The sequence below is a fragment of the Arachis ipaensis genome, chromosome B3 (assembly GCF_059453495.1).
Source record: "Arachis ipaensis isolate K30076 ecotype BB chromosome B3, ASM5945349v1, whole genome shotgun sequence".
NCBI classification, from domain to species: Eukaryota; Viridiplantae; Streptophyta; class Magnoliopsida; order Fabales; family Fabaceae; genus Arachis; species Arachis ipaensis.
In genome coordinates, this window is record NC_142438.1 from 106,640,135 (window position 1) to 106,665,961 (window position 25,827).

Genomic DNA, 25,827 nt, shown 5'->3' on the forward strand with positions numbered 1-25,827 from the left:
ACCTTGGTTTCACTTTGAAACAGAAAACAAAAATAAAGAAAACGCTTGATCTAGACTTCTCACCCACATAATCATTGTTGATCTAATCAATCCCCGGCAACGGCGCCAAAAACTTGATGAGTATTTTGGTGGAAAAATAAATTTCTCCCAAAACACACAAATCTAACCGGCAAGTGCACCGGGTCGCATCAAGTAATAATAACTCACGGGAGTGAGGTCGATCCCACAGGGATTGATGAATCAAGCAACTTTAGTGAGTGATTAGTTTAGTCAAGCTAACATTGAGTGATTTGAGTGACAATTGAAGCCAACAGAATGTAAATTTGCAGGAATTATAAAGTGCAGAAAGTAAATTGCATTGAAGCTTAAAGAGCAAGAAATGCAAATTGCAAGAATCTTAAATTGCAAGAAATGTAAATTGCATTAAATGTAAAGGGGAGTGGGTGCTGGAAATTAAAGAGAGCAATAGATCAAAGCTTAGAGAAAATTAAACTTGCAAGAAAAGTAAATCAGATCATGAACAGAAATGTAAAATGCAGAGCACTTGCAGGAGAATTAAATTGCTTGAAAATAAATTGAATTTACTGAGAACAGAAAGCAATGAGAACCAAAGATAAAAATCAAACTCAATGTAAATTCAATTGTAAACTTGCAGCAAAGGAACTTGTAGTAGAGGAGAAATTAAAATTGCAGAAGAAGAAGAACAAGAGAAATCTTAGACCGAGAGGGAAACAGAATTCCTTCTCCCCTCAATCCAAGATTCAAATTCAAAGAAAGAAAATCAAAAAGAGAGCTCTGTATTCCTAATGCTCCCTCGTGGAGCTCGCCCCCTAACAAATATGAAAATGATGCCGTATATAGGCTTTACAAAATGAAAATGAAAATGAAAATGAAATTAAAAACAAATTAAAATTAAATGAAATTCCTATTTTATCTATCTCTTGTGTCTTTGAGTGATGACAATTGGGCCCTTGCTCTTGATAGAATTGGGTTGATAGAGGCCTTGGTTGATTGCTCTTGGAGTTGGAGAGAGAACCGAATTGAACTGGGTTGGAATCATGAAAGCTTGAGTAAAAGTTGGAGTAAAAGTTAGGGTCTAACTTTTGCTCCAACTTTTCACATCAGCACCCTTGTTTTGCTGATACCAACGTTGGGGCAAAAGTTAGGGGTCTAACTTTTGCTCCAACGTTGGCCCCCTTGTGTGCATGTATGGGGTGCTACTTTGTCCTCTTGTCAACGTTGCCAATTTTATGCCAACTATAGACTATTATATATGGTTGGAAAGCTTTGAATGTCAGCTTTTTAACCCAATTGGAATCACCTCAATTGGAAATCTACAACTCAAGTTATGCTCATTTGAAGAGGACAAGGTTGCTGGCTTTGGTGTGCAGCGTTTGAGGCGACGTTTGCCTCAAACGTGGTCGAAAACGCCAGTTCTGGAGGCTCAAACATATTGTCCACCCCATACTATTATACATTGTTGGAAAGCCCTGGATGTCTACTTTCCAATGCCGTTGGGAGCACATCATTTGGAGCTCTACAGCTCGAGTTATACTCCGTCGAAGGTGCAGAGGTCAGTTGGCCTCACTGCAGGTTGCCACCATGTTTGTTTATGCTCATTGCGGGGCAGTTTTCTCCCTCAATTTTAGTGTCCACCATGCAGTGCCATATATGCTTGGAAAGCTCTCGATTCCTACTTTCCATTACTTTTTGAATCACCTCATTTGGAGCTCTGTAGCTCAAGTTATTCTTGTTGGAAGTATACCCCTTGCACACTCATGGCGCCAACGTTAGCCAAAAAGTTAGAGGCTAACGTTGGCGCAAACTTTTGCTCCCCCTTTGTATTGTTCATGTGCCAACGTTAGCCCAAAAGTTAGAGGCTAACGTTAGCGCAAACTTTTGGTGGCCAGGGGGTGTTTTTCTCATGCCAACGTTAGCCACAAAGTTAGGGGCTAACGTTGGCGCAAACTTTTGGTGCCCAGGGAGTAACTTTCATGTGCCAACGTTAGCCCAAAAGTTAGGGGCTAACGTTGGGGCTAACTTTTCACCCAAAAGTTTGTGCAAAAGTTTGAGGCTAACTTTTGGTCCAGCTTTTTGCTTCCTGGTTCATTTTCACTTATTCCATTGTCCTCTCTTTACTCCTAGCCATTCCTTCTTGCTTCAACCTTTCTCCAAGCTTTCTTCACCTATCATTAATCAACCAAACACATCAAAGCTATGCTCAAAATCATGAGATATTCATTCTTTCATAATATGTGACAATTATAGCATAAAACCTCATGAAATAGCATGAATTCATACATGGTTGATTAAATCAAAGGAAGCATGAAAATCTACCCAATTGGCTTGCTTATGGCTCAAGAAAGTGCATAATTCAATTGAAAACAAAAGAAAAAGGCTAGTGAAACTAGGCTAAGATGACTTGTCATCAGGGAGACACCACACCATGGTAAACTCTTTCCACTCTCTTGAATTTTGATTAATAAGTGAAGTGAGTTACCATTGTAGGTAGTTTTCTCTCCATATGTGATGCCAGGGCATTTTGGCCAGTTTCACTGACCTTTTCTTTATGGTTTTAGGGTAGTTTCATGCACTTTCTTGGGAAATAAGCAAGTTTTGGGTAAATAATAACTTACATCTTGATTCAAGCAAACATTGTGAATTTTACATAATTTCATGAGAATTATGCATGAATTAAATGACAAAATTGAATGATGCATGTCTCATAACTTGGATTAGAGCTTTGATGCACTTTATTGCTTGATTTCAGGACAAAGGAAGCAAGGAAGAACCATGTTAGTAGCCACGTTAGTCTAGCTAACGTGACCACTAACGTGGAATGGAGGCTAGCTTGCAATGTTAATGAGAAAAGTGATCACCATTAACGCCTTCGTGAGCCATCATAGCCCACGTTAGTTGCCACGTTAACTATGTTAACGTGGAAGCTAACATGGAAGAGAAGTAGAACTCCAACATTAGTGGTAAAAGTAAGTGCCACTAACGTTCCAAAGTGGCAGCTGGCCACGTTAAGAGTCATGTTAACTCAGTTAACGTGAACTCTGACATGGATGAGGAAGATAATGCCAACGTTAGTGACACTCACCTTTGTCACTAACGTTGGATTAAGCCACTATGAGCCACGTTAGTTGCCACGTTATTTACATTAACGTGGAAGCTAACGTGGAGAAGAGGAATGATGAGCTAACGTTAGTGACACTCACCTTTGTCACTAACGTTGGAGATGGCTATCAATACCATGTTAGAAGTCACGTTAACCTAGTTAACGTGAACTCTAACGTGGGAAGAAGGGGCGTTTTGAAGCGTTAGTGACAAAGGTAAGTGTCACTAACGCTCTCGAAGATTTGGCAAGCCTACGTTAAAGGCCACGTTAACTATACTAACATGAACTCTAACGTAGGGAGAAAGGGGAACTCTCAACGTTATTGAAAAAGGTAAACCCCAGTAATGTTTGCGAAGGGCCAAGAAGCAACGTTAGTGGTCACGTTAGTGCCACTAACGTTGAAGTTAACATGGACCATTTTTGGGTTAGGAACGTTAGTGAAAAAGGTGATTGTCACTAACGTTCTCGACCCCAACAAATGATAACAAGGTGGTCATGAACTTCCTCAGAAAGAATATCTTTAGCCGGTTTGGAGTCCCACGAGCACTCATCAGTGATGGAGGGAGCCATTTTTGTAACATGCCACTAGAAGCTCTCCTCCTACGATACGGGGTGAAACACAAGATTGCCACGCCTTACCACCCCAAACAAGTAGGCAAACTGAGATATCTAACAGAGAGCTAAAAAGGATTTTGGAAAAGACTGTGGGAGCATCAAGAAAGGATTGGTCGAAGAAGCTGGATGATGCTCTGTGGGCATACAGAACGGCATTCAAAACACCAATCGGGATGTCCCCATACCAACTGGTGTATGGAAAGGCTTGTCTTCTACCATTGGAGCTGGAACACAAAGCCCTCTGGGCTCTCAAGCTGCTGAATTTTGATAGCATTACTGCTGGTGAAAAGAGGGTCTTGCAGCTACAAGAAATGGAGGAGTTCAGATCTCAAGCCTATGAAAATGCCAAGATTTATAAAGAAAAGGCAAAGAGAAGGCATGACCTCCATTTGACACCCAGGAGCTTCGAAGAAGGACAGTGATAAACCCATATTTTATGATATATTTTGTGCTTAGTTTGAGTGATTTATTCAATCCTTCACCCACTTATTCATGTTAATTGCATGGTTTTACTTTCCCTTCCTTATTATGTGATGTATGTGAAAAACTTGTTTCCTATGCTTTTAAATTAATTATTTTAATCACCTTTAATTCCATTCGATACCGTGATTAGTGTGTTGAGTAGTTTTCAGATCTTTTAAGGTAGGAATGACTTAAAGGATGGAAAGGAAACATACAAAAATCACAAAACGGAGCTTCTGAAGAAACTGGCATCCACGCGATCGCATGGGCGACGCGGACGTATGCCAAGCGCAAAGAAGCAGCAACGCGGCCACATGACTGACGCGACCGCGCGCCTTAAGCAGAATGCACATGACGCGGTCGCATGACTGACGCGACCGCGTGACAAGAAAAGCTCCGAATGACGCGACCGCGTGACTCACGCGGACGCGTGACAGAGGCCACGCACCAGAAATTGTAGAAAATGCTTCCAGCGATTTCTGAAGCCCTTTTTGGCCCAACCCATGTCCAGAAGGCATAGACCAGAGGTTATAAAGTGTGGGAATGCATCCATTCAGAGGGAGCTCGCCAATTTAGTTATTTCCCATGTTTTAGATTTAGTTTTGAGAGAGGTTTTCTTCTCTCTCTCTCTCGTAGGATTTAGGACTTCTCTTAGTTTTAGGAGTAACTCTCAATCCCAGGTTCTTTATTTTTATTTATTTATTCTTCCAATTTAGTTTATGAACTCTTCATGTTAGATTATAATTTCCCCTATTAATGTTATTTGAGGTATTTCAATTCATGATTGCTTTCTTTAATTTATGTTATTGTTGCTTTACATCTAAAGGCATTTTTATTCCAGCAAATTTACTTTTTCTTCTTTAGGTCTTGGTTAAGAAAGCAGTAACTCAGGAGTTATCTTATCTCAACATAATTGATAACTGTTATCTTTGCTAATTGAACTGAGCTTCAATAATCCCAACCTTTTCTTAGGAAATAAATAGGATTCGAAGATCAAACTAATTAGTCCCTTGACTTTCCTTTACTTTAGTAAAAGTTAACCAAGTGGAATTAAGATTCAACTTTCATTGTTATTGATAGGGATAACTAAGTCTGGACTTCCAATTTCTCATACCTTGCCAAAAGTTTGCTTTGCAGTTATTTATTTATTTTAATTGCCATTTAATTTACCCGCCATTAAGTTACTTGTTCCTCATTCTTGAAACCCTAATTTATAATCTTCATAACCAATAATAAGAACATACTTCCCTGCAGTTCCTTGAGAAGACGACCCAAGGTTTAAATACTCGGTTATCAATTTTAAAAGGGGATTGTTACTTGTGACAACCAAAATGTTTGTAAGAAAGGTTGATTGCTTGGTTTAGTAACTATACTTGCAACGAGTATTTACCATAACTTCTAAACCATCAATCTTCCGCTTTTTTCAGACAGCAAGTGCTTCTCTACAATTCCAAATTGAGACTTTTCCCTGGGAAACTCAAATCAAGGTGGTCAGGACCCTTTCTTGTCCCAAAGGTCTCGCCGTATGGGCACATAGAAATCATGGAGGAAAGTTCAAAGAGGACGTTCACTGTGAACGGACAAAGACTCAAACACTACATGGGCAACATGGGGGAAAACCCCAAAGTGAAGTATCACCTCAAATATTGGAGGAATCGTCGAGCTAGCGACGCTAAAAGAGCGCTTCGTTGGGAGGCAACCCAACCTAAGGTAGTTTTCTTTTCATTTGCATTTCAATAAAAATCACAAGTAGTTTTCCCCATATTGTGAGGAGCTAATTTTGGTGTTACACACCAAAGCAATACAAGAGTGAGTGTGTAATTCTAAGTTTGGCGTTCCACCAAAGATTTCAGTTAGAATCACACTACACTCTTTCAAGGGCAAATTGCTAGATCCAACCAATCAGGGGAACCACTTAATAGTAGTTAGTTTCTAGTTCATAGTTGTTTTGCTAATAACAATACATGAGCTTTTCTACATGTATTCAACCTGCTGTATTAGGCAAGGAACTAAGTTTGGTGTTCACACACCAAGTTAAGTTCAGAAATTCACAAGCATACATGCATACTAACTATTTCTCAAGTGCTTTGGGAACAAGCAACTTCCAACAACTTTGCAGGAATCTCCTGGAGAATTGGTGCACCATCATCTAAGAAGGCGAAGAAAAATGCAAAAATTATGGATGACGACAAACAAGAGGGAGAGCACAAGCACCCCCATGAGTAAAAGGTGGTGGAGTTCCCTCATTGTCCCATCTTTTTCAAGTATTAAATAAGGAAAATCATGTATGAAATAGAACATGCTTCCATGGTAGTTTAGGATTTTCAATGCTGTCTTTTAGTATTTTTCTTGCTTTTTTCATATGTGTGCTGGTTCAAGTTACCTATCTTCATCTGCATCTTACTTATTGTATGTTTGTCCTTTTAAGCTAAATAAAAAGAGATGTTATGAAAGACCAGAGTGGAGTTCAATTTGTGGAGTAAGTCCTTAAATTTGTGGTGTAGTGGTGCACGAATTGTGAATCACACTTTTCACAACTCGTACCACTTACCAGCAAGTGCACTGGGTCGTCCAAGTAATACCTTATGTGAGTAAGGGTCGAATCCCACGGAGATTGTTGGTTTGAAGCAATCTATGGTTATCTTGTAAATCTTAGTCAGGAAGTCAGTTATGTTTATCAGTTGAATCGCGAATAACCAAGAGAGCATAAATTAAAGGTTACTTGTTATGCGGTAATGGAGAATATGTTGGAGTTTTGGAGATTCTTTGTCTTCTGAATCTCTGCTTTCCTTTGTCTTCTGATTCACGCATGCACGTCCTCCCATGGCAAGCTGCATGTAGGGGATCACCGTCGTCAATGGCTACATCCCATCCTCTCAGTGAAGAATATGCTCACATGCTCTGTCACGGCACGGCTAATCATCTGTCGGTTCTCGATCATACTGGAATAGAATTCTTCATCCTTTTGCGTCTGTCACTAACGCCCAGCACTCGCGAGTTTGAAGCTCGTCACAGTCATTCGATTATTGAATCCTACTCGGAATACCACAGACAAGGTTTAGACTTTCCGGATTCTGATGAATGCTGCCATCAGTTCTAGCTTATACCACGAAGATTCTAATTAAGAGATCTAAGAGATACTCATTCAATCGGATATAGAACGGAGGTGGTTGTCAGGCACACGTTCATGGGTTGAGGAAGGTGATGAGTGTCATGGATCATCACCTTCATCACAGTTAATCGCGAATGAACATCTTAGGTAGGAACAAGCGTGTTTGAATGGAAAACAGAAATACTTGCATTAATTCATCGAGACACAGCAGAGCTCCTCACCCCCAACAATGGAGTTTAGAGACTCATGCCATCAAAGAGTACAAAGTTCAGATCTAAAAAATGTTATGAGATACAAAATAAGTCTCTAAAAGTTGTTTAAATACTAAACTAGTAGCCTAGGTTTACAAAAAGTGAGTAGACTATGACAGATGGTGCAGAGATCCACTTCTGGGGCCCACTTGGTGTGTGCTGGGGCTGAGACTTAAGCAATTCACGTGCATAAGGCCATTTTGGGCGTTCAACGCCAGGTTTGGATCCATTTCTGGCGTTGAACTCCAACTTTTAATCCTTTTATGGCGCTGAACACCAGAATTGGGCAGAGAACTGGCGTTGAACACCAATTTATGTCGTCTATCCTTGAGAAAGGTATGGACTATTATATATTGCTGGAAAGCCCTGGATGTCTACTTTCCAACGCAATTGGAAGCTCGCCATTTCAAGTTCTGTAGCTCCAAAAAATTCACTTTGAGTGCAGCGAGGTCAGAATCCAACAACATCAGCAGTCCTTTTTCAGCCTGAATCAGATTTTTGCTCAGCTCCTTCAATTTCAGCCAGAAAAATACCTGAAATTACAGAAAAACACACAACTCATAGTAAAATCCAGAAATATGAATTTTTCCTAAAAACTAATGAAAATAAACTAAAAACTAACTAAAACATACTAAAAATTATATGAAATTAACCCCAAAAAGCGTATAAAATATCCGCTCATCACAACACCAAACTTAAATTGTTGCTTGTCCTTGGTGCACGAATTGTGAATCACACTTTTCACAACTCGTACCACTGACCAGCAAGTGCACTGGATCGTCCAAGTAATACCTCACGTGAGTAAGGGTCGAATCCCACGGAGATTGTTGGTTTGAAGCAATCTATGGTTATGTTGTAAATCTTAGTCAGGAAGTCAATTATGTTTATCAGTTGAATTGCAAATAAACAAGAGAGCATAAATTAAAGGTTACTTGTTATGCAGTAATGGAGAATGTGTTGGAGTTTTGGAGATGCTTTGTCTTCTGAATCTCTGCTTTCCTCTGTCTTCTGATTCACGCACGCACGTCCCCCTATGGCAAGCTGTGTGTAGGTGGATCACCGTTGTCAATGGCTACCATCCATCCTTCCAGTGAAAAGATTCCCAATGCGCTGTCACCGCACGGCTAATCATTTGCAGTTTCTCAATCATGCCGAAATAGGATCTGCTATCCTTTTGCGTCTGTCACTACGCCCAGCACTCGTGAGTTTGAGGTTCGTCACAGTCACTCAATCATTGAATCCTACTCGGAATACCACAGACAAGGTTTAGACTTTCCGGATTCTAATGAATGCTGCCATCAGTTCTAGCTTATACCACGAAGATTCTGATTAAGAGATCTAAGAGATACTCATTCAATCAGATATAGAACAGAGGTGGTTGTCAGGCACACGTTCATGGTTTGAGGAAGGTGTTGAGTGTCACGGATCATCACCTTCATCACAATTAAGCGCGAATGAACATCTTAGATAGGAACAAGCGTGTTTGAATAGAAAACAGAAATACTTGCATTAATTCATCGAGACACAGCAGAGCTCCTCACCCCCAACAATGGAGTTTAGAGACTCATGCCGTCAAAGAGTACAAAGTTCAGATCTAAAATGTCATCAGATGCAAAAATAGGTCTCTAAGAGTTGTTTAAATACTAAACTAGTAGCCTAGGTTTACAAAAATTGAGTAAACTATAACAGATGGTGTAGAGATCCACTTCTGGGGCCCACTTGGTGTGTGCTGGGGCTGAGACTTAAGCAATTCACGTGCATAAGGCCATTTTGGGCGTTCAACGCCAGGTTTGGATCCATTTCTGGCGTTGAACTCCAACTTTTAATCCTTTTCTGGCACTGGACGCCAGAATTGGGCAGAGAACTGGCGTTGAACGCCAGTTTACGTCATCTATCCTTGAGCAAAGTATGGACTATTATATATTCCTGGAAAGCCCTCGATGTCTACTTTCCAACGCAATTAGAAGTCCGCCATTTCAAGTTCTGTAGCTCCAGAAAATCCACTTTGAGTGCAGGGAGGTCAGAATCTAACAGCATCAGCAGTCCTTTTTCAGCCTGAATCAGTTTTTTGCTCAGCTCCCTCAATTTCAGCTAGAAAAACACACAACTCATAGTAAAGTCCAGAAATATGAATTTTTCCTAAAAACTAATGAAAATAAACTAAAAACTAACTAAAACATACTAAAAACTATATGAAATTAACCCCAAAAAGCGTATAAAATATCCGCTCATCAGTCCTCAAGCAACTAGACAAATAAAATAGAAGACTAATGGGTTGAGAAGCAATAATATCTCAGAGTTTTTGAGTGAAGCTCAGATTCTAATTAGATGAGCGGGACTAGCATCTTTTTGCTTCCAAACAGTTTTGGCATCTCACTTTATCCATTGAAGCTCAGAGTGATTGGCATCTATAAGAACTTAGAATTCAGATAATGTTATTGATTCTCCTATTTCAGTATGATGATTCTTGAACACAGCTATTTCATTAGTCTTGGCCATGGCCCTAAGCACTTTGTTTTCCAGTATTACCCCTGGATACATAAATGCCACAGACACATAATTGGGTGAACCCTTTGGATTGTGACTCAACTTTGCTAAAGTCCCCAATTAGAGGTGTCCAGAGTTCTTAAGCACACTCTTCTTTCTGCTTTGGACCTTGACTTTAACCGCTCAGTCTCAAGTTTTCACTTGACACCTTCACGCCACAAGCACATGGTTAGGGACAGCTTGGTTTAGCCGCTTAGGCCAGGATTTTATTCCCTTAGGCCCTCCTATCCACTGATGCTCAAAGCCTTGGGATCCTTTTTATTACCCTTGCCTTTTGGTTTTTTTAAGGGCTATTGGCTTTTTTTTTTGTGCTGCTTTTTCTTGCTTCAAGAATCATTTTTATGATTTTTCAGATTATCAATAACATGTCTCATGTTCATCATTCTTTCAAGAGCCAACATATTTAACAGTCTTAAGCAACAAATTCAAAAGACATATGCACTGTTCAAGCATTCATTCAGAAGACAGAAAGTATTGCCACCACATGTAACTAATTAGAATTTCTCTTATTAAAACTCGAAATTTTATTACCTCTTATTCAAAAGATCTACTATTTTATTCATGTTTGCTGATGATGAGAAAAATAAACTATAGCTTAATTGGAGATAAGATCAAAATAGATACTAATTACTACTATATGACTCCTAAGGTGAACTTTTCTAATGACACTATCACAGATTTAAAGCAGAAATTGGAATTTAACAACCTTTATTCTGGGGGAACAGGGGTTCCTCTGATCCTTGGGGTGCTCGGTCCTGCAAGAGATAACTTCTGGCGCTTCAAGTCCCTTAAGTCACGCTCTTGCTCCTCTTGTTCTTTAAACATATAGGTAAGAATTTGACTGTGTTCCTTCTGTTCTTTTATTATTTGCTCCATAGCTTCCCGTATCTTGGTGATGGACGTCTCAAGATACTCCCAATATTCAGATTGAGAGATTTCTGGAAGGAATTCCTGCGTTTTCTTCTTGGTGGGATCCTCCTGCGCTTGTTGTTTTTCCATTGATGCTTTGGTGATTGGCTTCTCAACTGAGATGTACTCAGTTATTCCCATTCTTACTCTAGCATCCTTGCAGAGCAGCGATATCACACTTGGGTAAGCCAACCTGGCTTCTTTAGAATTTTTGTTAGCAATTTTGTAGAGTTCAGTTGAGATCAGCTGATGAACTTCCACTTCTTTTCCCATCATGATGCAATGGATCATCACTGCTCTTTTAACTATGACTTCAGAACGGTTGCTAGTAGGCAACAGAGAATGCCCAATGAAGTCCAGCCATCCTCTGGCGACTGGTTTGAGATCTTCTCTCTTGAGTTGATTTGGGACACCCTTTGTGTTGGTGGTCCATCTGGCTTCAGGGATACATATGTCCTCTAGAATCTTATCCAGGCCCTTGTCTGTTCTCATCATTCTCCTGTTGAAGGAATCTGGATCATATTCCTTTTCACCTTCGTTTCAGGATTAGCTAGGACTTCCCAATTCCTTATTCGAATTTGCTCCTGGATCTCCGGATATTCATCTTCTTTCAGATCGAATCTAACTTGCGGGATCACTGATCTCAGACCCATTATTTTGTTATAATGGTCCGAATGTTCTTTAGATAAGAACTTCCCTTGATTCCAAAGTGGTTTTGGAACGCTCTATTTCTTGCCTCTTGGAGTGGGTTGTTTTCCTTTGGGGGCCATGATCTTAGTGATCGCGGATAAACATGATGCACATAATCTAGTTATGCTACGATTTAGGAAATTGCACAATCGGCAAAATTCCTTCCGGCAAGTGCACCGGTTATCGTCAAGTAAAAACTCACAATAGAGTGAGGTCGAATCCCACAAGGATTGGTTGAATGAGCAATTCGGATTAGAAGTGTGTTCTAGTTGAGCGAAATCAAGGTTGAGATGAGTATTGCGGAATGTAAAATTGGCGGGAAAAGTAAATGACAAGAAATTAAAATGGCTGAATCTTAAATTGCATGAATTAAAGAGCAGAAACTAAATTGCTGAAATTAAGGGGATGGGGGTGATTGCATGAATTTAATTGCAGGATGTAAAGAAAAAGTGGAAATCAGAATTGGGGAATTCATTGGGTTATAGGAGATATTGAGATCTCCGAATCAAAACATGTTTATCTCTTCCTCAACCAATGCGTTCATTGAATTTTGCTTGGCAATCTTATATGATTGGATCCCAATTCCTTGGCTCACCAATGCTCTCTAAAAACAAACAAATTCCCAATCCCTTGGTTTAAATGTTCATAAGAAGAGATGATGCTTGATCACTGATTATACCACACAATTTCATGAACCACAATTTGGTAGGATTACATGTCACAATATCCATCCAAACCCCAATCCAATCCACTGTGAGAAAGCTTCTCTAGCATGAATCCTCCATTCCTTTCCCAAGGCTCCGAAGGATTCCAAGTATGAGTAGTTTCTTTCCCAAGACAACTACTCAATGGAATTAGATCGAGAAGCTTTCTAACAAAATTCAAGAGAAAAGATTGAAGAAGAAGATAAACTATTATTGATTCATTGAATTACAATAGAGCTCCCTAACCCAATGAAAGGGGGTTTAGTGAATCATAGCTCTGAATTCAATTACAAAGAAAAGGAAAACTAGCTAAAAGTGAAAGTAAAAGTCCCCTCTAACTTAACTTCTATCCTATTTATACACTTTCTATATTGAGCTTCAGTTGTGCTTCTTGGGCTTTGAGGCCTCTCCTTGCTTTCCTTTTGCCTTGGGTTTATGATCCATAATCTTGATGAGGTTGTTGATCCAAATCCTGTAACATTTATTGAGCCAACTTAGTGATAATCAAATAATGACACATGACTCAATAAATTGAGATTTCAAACTCATCAATCCTTCAGGCCCAATCCCATAAACCATGATATTCAATTGGGTTTCATACCAAAGTAAGTTTAAGTTAATATTTGTGCTCAAAGACTAACTTAAATCACAATATTTTTGGCCCAGAAACCTTTTCCAAGAGTGGCGTTTAAGTTGTAGTTTAAGCTTAAACTGCAGCTTAAACGCCAGACACTTCCAGTGAGGCCTTTTGTAGAAGCACGTTTAAGCTTCAGTTTAAGGTTAAACTGAAGCTTAAACGTGGAAATGGAAGAAGGTAGCCCTGGAGAGTCATGTAGTCGAACACGTTTAAGCTTCAGTTTAAGGTTAAACTGAAGCTTAAACGTGGAGATAGGAAGGGCAGCCCTGGAGGTCGAACACGTTTAACCTCCAGTTTGAGGTCAAACTGGAGGTTAAACGTGGAAAAGGGTGGAGGCATACTGGAGGTCGAACACGTTTAACCTCCAGTTTGAGGTCAAACTGGAGGTTAAACGTGGAAGCTTAGAATGGTGGCCCTGGAGGTGTCGAACACGTTTAACCTCCAGTTTGAGGTCAAACTGGAGGTTAAACGTGGAAATGGAGAGAGCAACCCTGGAGTAGAAAAGCTGTCGAACACGTTTAAGCTCCAGTTTGAGTCAAACTGGAGCTTAAACGTGGAATGGCTCCCTGGTACTCTTCCTGGTTCTGGCATTTAACCTCCAGTTTGAGGTCAAACTGGAGGTTAAACGTGGAACTCCTCCCTGGGTGGCATACTCATTCTGGTGTTTAACCTCCAGTTTGAGGTCAAACTGGAGGTTAAACGTGGAATGCTCCTTAAGTGAGGCTTTTCCTACTGGCGTTTAACCTCCAGTTTGAGGTCAAACTGGAGGTTAAACTTCAATCCCAGCATTTCTTATCCTTCATGATTTTGGCGTTTAAGCTCCAGTTTAGGCTTAAACTGGAACTTAAACTCCACATGTGATATTCAAGCTTCCTTTATTGATTTTGTTGCTTCCTTGCTTAGCCTCTTCTTCCCTGAAATCATCCAAACAATTGCATCAAAGTCTTGCAAAATTTCATGAGAAATCTTCCATTCATAGCATTTAAGTAATATAACTAAAACTCATGGAATTTGCATCAAAAATCATATTGTTTGGATGGTTCATTACTTTGTTCTTCATTTAACCATTTTTGGTTACTTTAAGCTCAAGAAAATGCATAAAACAACTAAAACTAACAGAAAAATGCTAGTGAAACTAGCCTATGATGCCTTGGCATCACAACACCAAACTTAATACTTGCTTGTCCCCAAGCAAGTCCTGAGTTATTTGAGAAGAAAGTATGAAACAGAAAGCAATTACATTGGCTATATTAGCAAGCATTTGAAGTTCATCAGAAGGGTTTTATGCAGAAAGTTGCAGCATCACTTTTTCATACTTATCAGGTAGGATTATCACTTTTTCATTGCATCCATCAAACATTGCTATGGCCTCTTGTTATTCTTATGTCTTTGGCACTTTTCTCTTCTTTGTTTTTCTTTTCTTTTTCTTAGAGCTTCTTTTGCTCCTTGTTTGCTTAGTGTCATGTGTTGCACAAGCCTTTGGCATTTTCTTTTTCTTATCAGTGCACTACACATATCCACTTTAGGCATTTTAGTTCACATTTCTTCTTGAGACATTGGTGCCCAGCACCTCTTTGTGTGACTAAATGTTTTGTATTTAGGTTGCTCTTGATAATGGACTTTTGGTTGATAATCCCGGGTTAGTTAACCCAAGTTACCAAGTGTTGAAACACTCCTCAGAACCTATTCATCCAAGCATATCCTTAATACATAAACACCACAGGCATTTGTCTCAGAAGTTCAAACCATTGGTACCTAGCTTATTTTCTCAATTTTTTTGCTTTTTGGTTGCCTTTTTCCGTGGCTTTTTCTTTTTCTTTTTCTTTCTTTTTCATGGCCAAAGACATTTATTCATCAAGATCCATAGACAATTTTCACTTTCTACATAAAAAATGATAATTCTACACTCTAATTTTAGTGATCTGACTAAACAATCAAGCATGCATACCACCACTTAATTCTACTTGATTTGTCACTAATTTAGCCAAGTTACTTTTGTTCAAACTTTTCTTTTATTTTTGGAAACAGAACAAGCATGGCACGCACTTGTTTAAGAAGGTGAAGTTATATCCAAACATCTAGGCATTCACTTTATTCAAAGCAATTAACAAACACACATACTAAAAAAAACTACACATTCCAGAAAGATTCAACATTTACAGTTTAAACCAGAACACGCATGCTTTTGTTTGCCCTTTTTAAAGAATTATCAAGGAACAATACCACCTTGTGAAATTCCTTGTTTTCTCTTTGTTGTCAGGAAACAATTTGATTTCTCCTTCTTCTTCCTAAATGTTGCTTCATGCTTTAAGGTTCTTGTTTCCTTTCCTGCAAAGAGTAATGAAGTTGCTTGCTTCTCAAGCACTTGAGTGGTTAGCTCAACTATGTGTGGGTAAGTATCGGATTCTTAGGTTGGTGTGTGAACACCAAACTTAGTCTCCCACTTACTTCTCTCTGTTCTTTGAATCCTTGAGTTATCTTGGAATGATGTTGCTACTAAGGGTTTTAAGCATTTCTGTGACTGCTTAGAATAGTTGTTCCTTTCATATAATTCAAAGGTTGTTGTGTTCAGTTGATCTTTATGGTGGAACACCAAACTTAGAGTCACACATTCCCCCTTGACTTATTGATCCATGAATTCATTGTTTGGTGTGAAACACCAAACTTAATTCTTTGCAATGCACAGAAACTACTTTACCCTTTTTATTGAAACAAATAAAAGAAACAGCAACAAGGTATTACCTCAGGTTGGGTTGCCTCCCAACAAGCGCTTCTTTAACGTCATTAGCTTGACGGTCAGCTTCCTCAGTTGAGGTGATATTTAACTTTGTCCTTCTCCTCCACATCTCCCAAGTAATGTTTGAGTCTTTGACCGTTAACAATGAAGGTTCGTTGTGACTTTTCTTCCATGATTTCTACTTGTCCATAATTGGAGACCTTGGTGACAAGGAATGGTCCAGACCACCTTGATTTTAGCTTCCCTGGAAATAGCTTCAGCCTAGAATTGTAGAGCAATACTTTTTGCCCTTCTTCAAATTTCCTTGGGGCTATGTTGCTGTCATGCTTCTTCTTTGCTCTTTCTTTGTAAATTTTGGCATTCTCATAAGCTTCCGCTCTGAATTCTTCCAACTCTTGAATTTGCAACATCCTTCTTTCTCCAGCGGCTTTGTTGTCCAAGTTCAGAAGTTTCAAGGCCCAGTATGCCTTGTGCTCCAACTCCAGTGGCAGATGGCAAGCTTTTCCATATACTAGTTGGTAAGGAGACATTCCAATTGGTGTTTTGAAAGCTGTCCTATATGCCCAAAGAGCATTATCTAGCTTAATCGACCAGTCCTTCCTTGAAGTTCCCACATTCTTTTCCAGGATCCTTTTGAGTTCTCTGTTAGATATTTCGGCTTGCCCACTTGTCTGTGGATGGTATGGTGTGGCTACCCTGTGTTTGACTCCATATTTTAGAAGCAATGCCTCTAATGGTTTGTTGCAGAAGTGGCTTCCTCCATCACTGATGATTGCTCTTGGAACCCCAAAATGGCAAAAAATGTGTTTTCTGAGGAAGTTCATGACTACCTTATTATCATTGGTTGGAGTTGCTATTGCTTCAACCCATTTGGAGACATAGTCTACTGCCACAAGAATGTAATTATTTGAGTATGAGGAGGGAAATGGTCCCATGAAATCTATCCCCCATACATCAAACAATTCAAGTTCCAGAATGAATTGTTGTGGCATTTCATTTCTTCTTGGCAAGTTCCCAGCTTTCTGGCATTCATGGCAGTGCTTCACTAATTCTTTTGCATCTTTGAAGATAGTGGGCCAATAAAAACCACACTGCAACACCTTAGCTGCTGTTCTTTCTCCTGCAAAGTGCCCTCCATAAGTGGAGCCATGGCAGTCCCATAAAACTTCCCTTCCTTCTTCCTCGGATATGCATCTTCTGAGTATGCCATCGGAACATTTTTTGAACAAGTATGGTTCGTCCCAGATGAAGTATTTGGCATCATTTACCAATTTCTTCCTTTGATGTTTGTTAAATTCCAAAGGTAAACTCCCAGTGGCCTTGAAATTTGCTATGTCTGCAAACCAGGGTGCTTTGTGAATTACCATGAGTTGTTCATCAGGAAAGTACTCATTTATATGTGTGCTTTGTGTGCTTCCTTCTTCACATGGTATCCTTGATAAATGATCTGCCACCTTGTTCTCTACACCCTTCTTGTCTTTGATTTCAATGTCAAATTCCTGCAACAAAAGAACCCATCTAATAAGTCTTGGTTTAGATTCTTGTTTAGCAAGTAAATATTTTAAAGCTGAATGATCAGTGAAGACAATGACTTTAGATCCAATGAGATAAGATCTAAATTTGTCAAATGCAAAGACTATTGCCAAGAGTTCTTTTTCAGTGGTTGTGTAATTCTTTTGGTTAGCATTCAAGACTTTACTGGCATAATAAATCACATGCACCAAATTGTCTTTCCTTTGTCCTAACACGGCCCCAATAGCAAGGTCTGATGCATCACACATCAGTTCAAAAGGTAAGTTCCAATCAGGTGGGGCAATGATAGGTGCAGAGGAAAGTTTTTGCTTCAAAAGTTCATAGGCTAGCATGCAATTTTTATCAAATACAAAGGGTGTATCAGAGACAAGCAAGTTACTCAAAGGTTTGGCTATTTTAGAAAAGTCTCTAATAAACCTTCTGTAAAAACCAGCGTGTCCCAAAAAACTCCTAACTGCCTTGACATTACTTGGTGGAGGTAGTTTTTCAATGATTTCCACCTTAGCTCTGTCCACCTCCATGCCTCTATTAGAGATTTTGTGGCCAAGGACTATTCCTTCTGTGACCATGAAATGACACTTTTCCCAGTTTAATACTAGGTTAGTCTCTTGGCACCTCTTAAGCACCAAGGCAAGGTGGTGTAGGCAGCTGGGAAAAGAATCCCCAAATACAGAAAAATCGTCCATGAAGACCTCAATAAATTTTTCAATCATGTCTGAAAAGATGGACAGCATGCATCTTTGGAAAGTGGCAGGTGCATTGCACAATCCAAAGGGCATGCGTCTATAAGCAAAAACTCCATATGGACAAACAAATGATGTTTTCTCTTGATCACTCGGATCAACTACTATTTGGTTGTATCCTGAATATCCATCCAAGAAGCAATAGTAAGCATGTCCAGCAAGCCTTTCAAGCATCTGATCCATGAATGGGAGTGGGAAATGAACCTTTCTGGTGGCTTCATTGAGCTTCCTGTAGTCTATGCACATCCTCCACCCAGTGACGGTTCTTGTGGGTATGAGTTCGTTCTTCTCATTTGGTACCACAGTTATGCCACCTTTCTTAGGAACTACATGGATGGGACTAACCCATGGGCTATCAGAAATGGGGTAGATTACCCCTGCCTGCCATAACTTCTTGACTTCCTTTTGTACCACTTCTTTCATGACGGGATTCAATCTTCTCTGAGCTTGAATGGAGGGTCTAGCATCCTCTTCTAACAAGATTTTATGCATGCATATGGATGAACTTATCCCCTTCAAATCAGCTAGGGTCCATCCAATGGCATCTTGATGAGTTTGCAGCACCTTGATCAATTCTTCTTCCTGTTCTTGGCTCAGGGCAGAGCTAATGATAACAGGGTGACTCTCATCACTACCCAAGTATGCATACTTGAGATTAGGGGGCAAGGCTTTGAGCTCAGGTTTTGGTGCTTCCTTGTCTTCTTTCACTCTCTCTGGCATGCTTAGCATGGTTGTGTCAGCACCCTTGATATCACTAACTTCAATATCCTTGGTGAACTCCTCCTCTGCCAATTCCTTTATTGTTTCCTCAAAAGTTTCTTGTACTGCAATGTCCACTACATCAACCCTCATGCATTCCCTTAGTGATTCTGATGGATAGCTCATTGCCTTGAATACATTAAACACCAATTTCTCATCATGTAGTCTAAGAGTGAGTTCACCCTTTTGTACATCTATGATGGCTCCAGCAGTAGCTAGGAAGGGTCTTCCCAGAATTATTGAAGCTTTGGCTTCTTCCTCCATATCTAACACCACAAAATCAGCAGGAAATATAAATTCTCCCACTTTCACCAACAAATCCTCAACTATCCCATGAGGGAATTTAAAAGTTCGATCTGCCAATTGGAGGGCCATTCTTGTTGGTTTGGCTTCCTCAATCTTCATTCTTCTCATCATTGTTAGCGACATCAAATTGATGCTGGCCCCTAAATCACACAAGGCCTTCTCCACCATGACTTCTCCTATAATGCAGGGGATTTGAAAACTGCCTAGGTCCTTCAATTTCTGAGGCAATTTGTGCTGAATGATGGCACTGCATTCTTCAGTTAACAACACAGTTTCCTCATTTCTCCAGCTTCTCTTCTTGGTCATTAATTCTTTTAAGAATTTTGCATAGAGTGGCATTTGCTCTATTGCCTCAGCAAAGGGAATGTTGATTTGAAGCTTCTTGAAAATCTCCAAGAACCTGGAGAATTGGCCATCCTTTTCACTTTTCATCAAACGTTGAGGATAAGGTGCTTTAGGTGTGTAAGGCTTCAGGACCTCTTTTTCTTTTTCTTTTGTTGCAAACGGTGTAACAGATTGTCCTTGTTCTTTGTCTTTCACATTTTCCTTTGCTTCATCCTCTGTGGTTTCCCTTGAAATCTCCTTTAGATTCTTTCCACTTCTGAGGGTTATGGCCTTACATTCTTCCCTTGCAATAGCCTTGGCAGCATGAGAACCGCTTGTCCCAGGGGCTTGCTTAGTCAAATACAAAATTTGATTTTCTAGCTTCTGGATGGCAGCTCCTTGGTTTTGCAAGTTAGAATTTACTTCTTCCTTAAAAGCTTTCAATTCAATTATGTCTTGGCTCATGGTTGCAAGCATTCCTTCTATCCGGTTTAATTGATCTTGAAATTGTTGGTTCGGATTAGGTTGGGTATGTTGATTATTTTGGCCATGATATGGTGGTTGGGAGTAGGTGCTTTGTGTGGCTTGGTATGATCTTTGGTTGGAGTTTTGGTATGTGGAATTGTTATGTTGGTTGTGGTTGTAAGGTTTGTGGTTTTGTGGTTGGGTTTGTTGGTTTCCCCACCCAAAGTTTGGGTGGTTTCTCCAGCCTGGGTTGTAAGTGTTGGAATGTGGATCATATGATTGCCTTTGTTGCTTTCCCACATAGTTAGCCTCATCCCAATCACCTCCTTCAATGCCTACTTCCTCTTGATCTTGTGTGTGTATTGCAGCCACTTGCTTTATTTCTAATTGCCTGGTAAGCTCTGCTAGTTGCTTGGCAAACACCTTGTTTTGGGCTAGAATTGTATCAACATGGTTCAGCTCCATGACTCCCTTAGTGTTGTGCCTTTCTGATGCATAGTAGTACTCATTCTCAGCCACTGTCTCGATCACTTCAATGGCTTCTTCCACAGTCTTTTTCCTGTTCAATGAACCTCCTGATGAATGGTCTACAGCCTTCCTTGATTCATAAGAGAGCCCATCATAGAAGATGTGCAGTTGCACCCAATCATGGAACATGTTTGGTGGGCATTTCCTTGTCAAGTCCTTGAATCTCTCCCATGCCTCGTAGAGAGTTTCACCATCTTGTTGTCTAAAAGTCTGAACCTCAGATCGAAGCCTATTGACCTTTTGTGGAGGGTAGAAACGTGCCAGAAACTTGCTTTCCACCTCATCCCATGTTGTTAGACTCCCCCTTGGGAATGATTCCAGCCACTTAGCTGCTTTGTCCCTAAGTGAAAATGGGAACAAAAGCAGCTTATAGGCATCTTCCTGGACTCCATTGGATTTCACAGTGTCACAAATTCTCAGGAATTTTGTGAGATGTTGGTTTGGGTCTTCATTAGCACTTCCTCCAAAGGAACAATGATTCTCCACAAGTGATATTAGCTGTGGCTTGAGCTCAAAATTGTTGGCCTGAATGGGTGGTTTCTGGATGCTACTACCACAATTCCCAGAGGTTGGGTTTATGTATGAACTAAGAACCCTCCTCTCAGGGATGGCATCGTTTCCATCAGCTCTCTCATGGTTGTGAACTTCTCTATCCATGTTGAGATCTAAAGCTTCCTCAAAATTGTCCTCAGATTCTCCTTCAGATTCCTCTTCTCCCACTACTCTCTTCCCTCTTGCTTCCCTTCTAAGTCTATGAAGGGTCCTCTCTGGTTCGGTATATGGAGGAGTTGATGTCTCTCCTTTCCTACCTGTCATACAAGAACACAGCTCAAACACAAACAAGTGAAATACTCTTGGTTAATGGAAGAGTATGGTTAGCTCAATTGAGGAATTAATTCAAACAGTTAGTGAGTCAGTGAGTTAGTTGCATGAATTTAAAGGCATAAAGAAGGAAAGCATGTAACCAAGTGCAGAAATTAAAATTCAACAAGTATCTTGGACAGAATTAACAAAGCAAGAGAAAATTGCTCAATCTAGTTAGCTTCCAATTTGAGAATTGTCAATCGAAAACCAATCCCCGGCAACGGCGCCATAAACTTGATGCACATAATCTAGTTATGCTACGATTTAGGAAATTGCACAATCGGCAAAATTCCTTCCGGCAAGTGCACCGGTTATCGTCAAGTAAAAACTCACAATAGAGTGAGGTCGAATCCCACAAGGATTGGTTGAATGAGCAATTCGGATTAGAAGTGTGTTCTAGTTGAGCGGAATCAAGGTTGAGATGAGTATTGCGGAATGTAAAATTGGCGGGAAAAGTAAATGACAAGAAATTAAAATGGCTGAATCTTAAATTGCATGAATTAAAGAGCAGAAACTAAATTGCTGAAATTAAGGGGATGGGGGTGATTGCATGAATTTAATTGCAGGATGTAAAGAAAAAGTGGAAATCAGAATTGGGGAATTCATTGGGTTATAGGAGATATTGAGATCTCCGAATCAAAACATGTTTATCTCTTCCTCAACCAATGCGTTCATTGAATTTTGCTTGGCAATCTTATATGATTGGATCCCAATTCCTTGGCTCACCAATGCTCTCTAAAAACAAACAAATTCCCAATCCCTTGGTTTAAATGTTCATAAGAAGAGATGATGCTTGATCACTGATTATACCACACAATTTCATGAACCACAATTTGGTAGGATTACATGTCACAATATCCATCCAAACCCCAATCCAATCCACTGTGAGAAAGCTTCTCTAGCATGAATCCTCCATTCCTTTCCCAAGGCTCCGAAGGATTCCAAGTATGAGTAGTTTCTTTCCCAAGACAACTACTCAATGGAATTAGATCGAGAAGCTTTCTAACAAAATTCAAGAGAAAAGATTGAAGAAGAAGATAAACTATTATTGATTCATTGAATTACAATAGAGCTCCCTAACCCAATGAAAGGGGGTTTAGTGAATCATAGCTCTGAATTCAATTACAAAGAAAAGGAAAACTAGCTAAAAGTGAAAGTAAAAGTCCCCTCTAACTTAACTTCTATCCTATTTATACACTTTCTATATTGAGCTTCAGTTGTGCTTCTTGGGCTTTGAGGCCTCTCCTTGCTTTCCTTTTGCCTTGGGTTTATGATCCATAATCTTGATGAGGTTGTTGATCCAAATCCTGTAACATTTATTGAGCCAACTTAGTGATAATCAAATAATGACACATGACTCAATAAATTGAGATTTCAAACTCATCAATCCTTCAGGCCCAATCCCATAAACCATGATATTCAATTGGGTTTCATACCAAAGTAAGTTTAAGTTAATATTTGTGCTCAAAGACTAACTTAAATCACAATATTTTTGGCCCAGAAACCTTTTCCAAGAGTGGCATTTAAGTTGTAGTTTAAGCTTAAACTGCAGCTTAAACGCCAGACACTTCCAGTGAGGCCTTTTGTAGAAGCACGTTTAAGCTTCAGTTTAAGGTTAAACTGAAGCTTAAACGTGGAAATGGAAGAAGGTAGCCCTGGAGAGTCATGTAGTCGAACACGTTTAAGCTTCAGTTTAAGGTTAAACTGAAGCTTAAACGTGGAGATAGGAAGGGCAGCCCTGGAGGTCGAACACGTTTAACCTCCAGTTTGAGGTCAAACTGGAGGTTAAACGTGGAAAAGGGTGGAGGCATACTGGAGGTCGAACACGTTTAACCTCCAGTTTGAGGTCAAACTGGAGGTTAAACGTGGAAGCTTAGAATGGTGGCCCTGGAGGTGTCGAACACGTTTAACCTCCAGTTTGAGGTCAAACTGGAGGTTAAACGTGGAAATGGAGAGAGCAACCCTGGAGTAGAAAAGCTGTCGAACACGTTTAAGCTCCAGTTTGAGTCAAACTGGAGCTTAAACGTGGAATGGCTCCCTGGTACTCTTCCTGGTTCTGGCATTTAACCTCCAGTTTGAGGTCAAACTGGAGGTTAAACGTGGAACTCCTCCCTGGGTGGCATACTCATTCTGGTGTTTAACCTCCAGTTTGAGGTCAAACTGGAGGTTAAACGTGGAATGCTCCTTAAGTGAGGCTTTTCCTACTGGCGTTTAACCTCCAGTTTGAGGTCAAACTGGAGGTTAAACTTCAATCCCAGCATTTCTTATCCTTCATGATTTTGGCGTTTAAGCTCCAGTTTAGGCTTAAACTGGAACTTAAACTCCACATGTGATATTCAAGCTTCCTTTATTGATTTTGTTGCTTCCTTGCTTAGCCTCTTCTTCCCTGAAATCATCCAAACAATTGCATCAAAGTCTTGCAAAATTTCATGAGAAATCTTCCATTCATAGCATTTAAGTAATATAACTAAAACTCATGGAATTTGCATCAAAAATCATATTGTTTGGATGGTTCATTACTTTGTTCTTCATTTAACCATTTTTGGTTACTTTAAGCTCAAGAAAATGCATAAAACAACTAAAACTAACAGAAAAATGCTAGTGAAACTAGCCTATGATGCCTTGGCATCAAAACACACCAAACTTAGAGGTTTGCTTGTCCTCAAGCAAAAGAAAAGAAAGGAGAGGGATAGAAGGAGAGCTAGGTGCAATTGTTGATGGGAGAGGAGGGAGGCCGAACTCAAATTTATAAGGGGGGGGGAGGGTGGGTTTTCGAAAAAAAAAAAGATAAAGATATGATAAAAAGATTTATTTGGAAAAAATAAGATAGAAGATATAGTTTAAAATTGAGAAGATATGAAAGATTTTTGAGAAAGATAGATTTAATTTTTGAAAAAAGATAAAGTGGAGGTTTTGAAAAAGATATTGATGAGTTGAAAAAGATAGATTTGTAAAAAAAAATTTTGAAAAGGATTGAATTTGCAAAGATGCCTGGTGCTTATGGATTAAAATACATTTGATATTTTTAGTGGTAGGGTTTTTAGAAATTATGGAATTTAGAAATCAGGGTTCTTAACATGTTCATGTAAGAAATCATGAATTGAAGTAAGAAAATCAAGGTTGGAATGAAAAATTTTGAATAAAAATGAGTTTTGTCTCCTCCCTGCCATCCTGGCGTTTGAACGCCCAAACACTGCCTGTTTTGGGCGTTCATCGCCCAATTGCTGCTCTCCTGGGCGTTCAACGCCTAGCTGCTGCCATTACTGGCGTTCAACGCCCAGTGGGTGCCTATTTCTGGCGTTGAACGCTTAGATTGCTACCATTACTGGCGTTCAACGCTCAGTGGATGCCCATTTTGGGCGTTGAACGCCCAAAATACACTTTTACTGGCGTTTTCTTGCCAGTAAGCTCTTTTTCTCTGTTTTGTGTGCCGAGGTCTTCTGTAAATGATTTCTCACCTTAGTGTCAGTGAACTTTATATAATCAAATAAAAATAAAAATAAAAATAGGGCAAAATGCTTAGAGGATTGTTGCCCCATGGCTGGGTTGCCTCCCAGCAAGCGCTTCTTTATTGTCTTTAGCTGGACTTTGCTGAGCTTTTAATCTAGCTTCAGCCTTGAGCATTCTTGCTCAATGTTGCCTTCAAGATAGTGCTTCATTCTCTGTCCATTGACAATGAACTTCTTATCAGAATCAATATCTTGAAGCTCCACATAACCATATGGTGATACACTTGTAATCACGTATGGTCCCCTCCACCGGGATTTCAGTTTCCCGGGGAACAGCCTGAGTCTAGAGTTAAACAACAGAACCTTCTGTCCTGGTTCAAAGATTCTAGATGACAGCTTTCTGTCATGCCACTTTTTTTATTTCTCTTTATAAAGCTTGGCATTTTCGAAAGCTGTGAATCTGAATTCCTCTAGCTCATTCAGCTGGAGCAATCGTTTTTCTCCTGCTAATTTGGCATCAAAGTTTAGGAATCTGGTTGCCCAGTAGGCCTTATGTTCCAGTTCCACGGGCAGGTGACATGCCTTACCATACACGAGTTGGTATGGAGAGGTCCCTATAGGGGTCTTGAATGCTGTTCTGTAAGCCCACAGAGCATCATCCAAGCTCCGTGCCCAATCCTTTCTACGGGTATTTACTGTTTGTTCTAGGATTCTCTTTAATTCTCTGTTAGAGACTTCAGCTTGCCCATTAGTTTGCGGATGATATGGAGTAGCTACCTTGTGGCGAATTCCATACCGAACCATGGCAGAGTAAAGCTGTTTATTGCAGAAGTGAGTGCCCCCATCACTGATTAGCACTCTAGGGACACCAAACTTGCTAAAGATATGTTTCTAGAGGAACTTCAGCACTGTCTTAGTATCATTGGTGGGTGTGGCAATGGCTTCAACCCATTTTGATACATAGTCAATTGCCACCAGAATATAAGTGTTTGAGTATGATGGTGGGAAAGGTCCCATGAAGTCAATTCCCCATACGTCAAACAACTCAATTTCCAAGATTCTTTGTTGAGG

The 25,827-nt window shown here is 39.9% G+C and overlaps 1 non-coding gene across 1 annotated transcript; it reads left to right on the plus strand.

The window, feature by feature from the left end:
• Positions 1-20,570: 20,570 nt before the first annotated feature.
• On the plus strand, positions 20,571-20,674 carry LOC148571941 (small nucleolar RNA R71). The gene has a single exon (XR_015909019.1). It is a non-coding gene; the product is annotated as a small nucleolar RNA R71 (small nucleolar RNA).
• The last annotated feature ends 5,153 nt before the right edge of the window (positions 20,675-25,827 follow it).